At 34.6% G+C, this 4,656-nt stretch overlaps 1 long non-coding RNA gene across 2 annotated transcripts; it reads right to left on the reverse strand.

The window, feature by feature from the left end:
* Nucleotides 1-701: 701 nt before the first annotated feature.
* On the reverse strand, nt 702-3,061 carry LOC141710601 (uncharacterized). 2 transcript variants are annotated; one of them, XR_012570972.1, is made up of 3 exons: nt 2,926-3,061; nt 1,287-1,620; nt 702-1,204 (listed from the first exon to the last, which is right to left on the reverse strand). It is a non-coding gene; the product is annotated as an uncharacterized LOC141710601 (long non-coding RNA). The 2 variants fall into 2 exon arrangements; XR_012570971.1 differs by lacking the exon at nt 2,926-3,061 and adding an exon at nt 1,816-2,845.
* Between the last annotated feature and the right edge of the window lie 1,595 nt (nt 3,062-4,656).

Below are 4,656 nucleotides of genomic sequence, written 5' to 3' on the forward strand. Positions count from 1 at the left end.
AGTTTATTAGATATATAACACTATTTATCTATTTTTGTAATAATCAAAATTAGGAAATTATCGTTGAACCAAACCGTTGAACCAAATTATCTCTATTCCGGCTATTATAGTATAGTATAGATATATATAGTATAGATTTGTTATATAAGGAAGACAAATGGTAAATTGAGAATTTTTTATCAAATAAAGTTATATTTGTGTGATCATGATAGATTTTTCGAAAATAGATCGCACCACATGTAAAAAAAAGTCGTGAAAACGGCCAATTTTTTTAAAAATATATTGCGACGATGTTTATTATTCTACTCGTACAATGCATAAGTTTTTGACCAAATCATATTAACTATAGTTTAAGACTGGGCCCGTTTAGGTGATGTTAAATAAGTGACTTATTGACTTATAAGCCTGCAAATATTTATTGACGAGTGTTTGTCGACCCAATTTATAAGCTGAATTTAAAATTTATAAACTGATAAGTTGAATACTAGTGATGCCATATTTTTTCTTAACTTATTTAGATTTTTTGTTATTTTATAAATTTTAATTTTGAAATATATGTTTGTAAATGTTATTTAAATTTAAAATTTACGAATTAAGATATTTGTATTTTAAAATTATTAATTTTACTTCATTTAAGTAAAAAGAAATGTGACATATAAGTAATTATCCAAACACTTATAAATTACTATAAATTACACCTACTTATAAGTATTTCACCTACTTATCACTATAAATTACTTATGTATTTTACTTATTTTAAAAGATTTTCGAAACGGGCACGGTATTTAACATTCATTCAGCATTGTTGTTAGTGGTTGAAGAGTTACGACGCAGTCGGGGCATGGATGTAGGAGGGGGAAAGCTCGAATGAGAAGTGTTGTAAAATGGTAGCAAGAGCTAGTTTAGCTTCCAGCATTGCGAAATTTTGTCCAATACATATTCTTGGTCCATATCCGAATGGAAAATATGCTGCCAGATTATTTTTTGTTGCAATGGGCACTCCTGCTGCAAATCTTTCTGGATTAAACTCGTGTGCGTCCTCACCCAAAAATTTTTGGTCATACAGTTAAGAAGCAAGATCGGCAGAGAAATTTCCGCTCCCGCAGGTAAGGTTAGTCCTCCTAATGTAGTCTCCTCGTCTACCATTCGAGTCAGTAAATCTCCCGGTGGATATAATCTTAAAACCTCGTGCAAAATCAGTCACCTGCTCATAATTAACGTAACAATTCACATCTGAATTTGTATCAAAATTTTGTGTATATGGTGATAGAAATGTTACTACTTACAACTTTGAGTTGGTTCAGGTTGTCAAAAATCAGGCGTGCCATGACTCCCCAACTTCTTCTCTGGCACGAGTTTGTCAATCAGGATGCTTGGTAAACCATGTGCAGAAGAAACTAACAAGTAAACAACCGATAGCCAAAACAGACAAAGTTCGTCAAGCAGTAATCACCTCCCTCTTCCCTGGAGATCAAAAGTTGGTGGCCAAATAACATAAAAAGTTGTATATTAACATTTGCTACCCACCTGATCTGGAATTTAGTTATCATTCCATCGACAACATGAAGAGGATATCTGTTTGCAATCAATTTCTTTCTAAGCTCAACCATTGTTAATGCTCTGTAGATAAAGAAGCATGACAAAGATAACAAATAAAGAATTAACATGAGAATATATAAATTAAAATACACATTTAGACTTCGTAACTAATAATAGTGCATATTTCCCATTTCAGAGTGGCAAAACAACAAACTATGCAGAAACTATCATTCTAGGGCTGCGTTAAGTTAAATAGGCTCTTCAGAATACCCTAACCTCCTGGAAAGGAATCCAACTGCCAAATTCTCCGCATCTTGGTTACTTTTGCTGTACTGAAACAAAATTTCCAACTAGCTTCTTTCCCTGTATTTTCATGTACCAACTCTGTATCTTCCGGACTATCAAAGTCACCAAGTTCTTCATCCACTTCTATGTATTCACAAAGTATCTCAGACTCAGTACATACATTTTATTGTATGTTTAAGCCCCTCAAATTCAGAGTAGTAAGCGTACAACTTCCTAGATAGTTCAATATATATATAAAATAAAATTTTAAAAGTTAATTTAGCCCGAGGGAATTCACCTGTTTCATCATTAAGTCCAAACTACCAAAGCTTCTCACCATTATATTTCCACCATCCAGTGACTCTAGACTTAATACATCCGACTCTAAACTTCCGTGCCTAGATATGTGATGAAAGTCATTTACAGGTGTAACCAAACTTCTCGAAATTTCAGGTTTGGGAGGTTTCTTTGGTGCAAATCTCTTTCTGAAACCCCCTTTACTATTCGAACTTTTGGTCCTACCCACATTTAGGTCTAAACAAGTGTGCTTATTCTCTATGTTACTCGGACTCGGCTAGAAGTGTCCGACATGAACACGTGTCCAGGTATCGGACTCGGCAACATTTTGAAAAATATACATGTTTTTGGCTTAAAATAAGTGTTTGAGTCCGAGTGTCCATGTAAGTGTCGAGTGTCCGACACGGGTACTCGGAGGTAAAATGAAGAGTCCGGAGGTAAAATGAAGAGTCCGAGTAACATAGCTTATTCTGCTACTCAAAATCATACTAGGGTGGGTTAGGAGCTAAAGGTAATCGAGGTTTCGGAGAATTCTTAGGAATGCACCTAACAGGAATCCATGAACCAAAGTTTCTAACTTTCAAACACCTCATAACACCATTGCTTTTCACCCTAAATTTAAAACTTACATCAATCAGCACAACAGAAATATCAGATAAAAATATAAAAAATGCAGCATAAAACATTAAAAATTACACTGAGCTTAATCAAATTCAAACCCAAAAAACATAAAAGTAAAAAGTAACAATCTTTAAGAAAAATACTAAAAATCTTGAAAATTTTAAAAAGTGGGGATTTTCTTACCAGGGTGTAAACAGAAGAGGCTCCAAAGCAACCCCATATATTAATTTAGCTGCCAAAATCACCATCTTAATGAAAACCCTAAAAGAGCTTTTAGGATTTTAGGATTCGATTGATATTAGATTTTCCACGTTTTTCTTCAAACCATAGCCCCGTGTTTTTTAAAAAAAAAAAGAAAAAAAAACTGTAGCCAGGATTCGTATCCCAGACTAGAGATGCACAAAAATCCCGATCCCGAAAATCTGGCCCGGCCCGATCCGGTCAAAACCCGGTCAAGCCCGGCCCGGTCAAAGCCCGGCCCGGTCCCGGCCCGGGCTTCGGGCCTCGACGGGCCCTATATTTTTAGGCAAAGCCCGGCCCGGCCCGGCCCGGTTAAAAACCCGGGCTTCGGCCCGGCCCGGCCCGATTAAAAACCCGAAAAAACTCGGTTATAATCTGATTATTCTAATATATTTTCTTATATATTTATAAATTCACATTTACTATACATATAAATAATACTTTAAACACATATATATTTACATATTTGTGATTAATAATATTATTTATATACTTCGTTGCATAAATAACGAAAGAATATATAATAAGTATACTATATATATTTGGATATCATTGTCATGAATATTTGGATATCATTGTTATCATAACAATGATATCATTGTTATCATTGTTATCATAACAATGATAAAATATATCATATAAACATGTTTATTTTTTGCCGAACTTAAATGTTTTTAACGAAGTAATGTTTTCCTAAAATATTCCATGTAAACTAATACATTTTTACGATGATCTAGTTGCTAACACATGTATTCTTCGGAATCTCTAATAATACTAGATCTGATTTAAATTTGAAAAAAGTCCGGCCCGATCTGATCCGGCCCGAAAAAAAGCCCGGTTAGGCCCGCCTCGAGGGCCCAAACGGGCTTTGAAATTTTCGGAAAGCCCGGTCCGGTCCGGCCCGGCCCGGTCAAAGTCAAAGCCTGAAAAGCCCGGCCCGGTCAAAGCCCGTTTGGGCCCTGATGCGGTAATAGTATATAAATTATTAAATATTAAATAAATAATACTCCCTCTATCCCTCTCATTTATTTACATTTTTTTTTCTAGGATGTTTCTCCCAGTTGTTTATATTTCAAAAAATTTCAAAAAAAGCAGCATAAAACATTACAAATTACACTGAGCTTGATCAAATTCAAACCAAAAACATGGAGTAACAATCTTTAGGAAAATTACTAAAAATCTTTAAAATTTAAAAAAAGTGGGGATTTTGTTACCAGTGACAGTGATGCACCAAAGCAACTCCATATATTAATTTAGCTGCCAAAATCACCATCTCAATGAAAACCCTAAAAGAGCTATTGGGATTTTAAGATTTGATTGATATTAGATTTTCCACATTTTTCTTCAAACCATAGCCCCGTGCTTTTTTTTTTTTAAAAAAAGAAGAAAAACCGTAGCCAGGATTCGATCCTGGAGTTGTATCCCAGATTGGGTTTGGTAACCTGATGAGATAATGGTTCACTACAAGAAAATAAGGCTAAATACAACCGTACAAATATAACCGACATCAAATTCAACCGAATTCAACCGTTTTCGGTTGAATTTAAAAGACACGGCTAAATTCAACCGCATGCGGTCGTATTTATATACATTCATATTTAGGCGGTCGAATTTATCAACAAATTTGATGATATGTGATTGAATTTAACCGTACTTCTAAATTCAACCGCATCC

Source organism: Apium graveolens, chromosome 3, assembly GCF_009905375.1.
Source record: "Apium graveolens cultivar Ventura chromosome 3, ASM990537v1, whole genome shotgun sequence".
NCBI lineage: Eukaryota > Viridiplantae > Streptophyta > Magnoliopsida > Apiales > Apiaceae > Apium > Apium graveolens.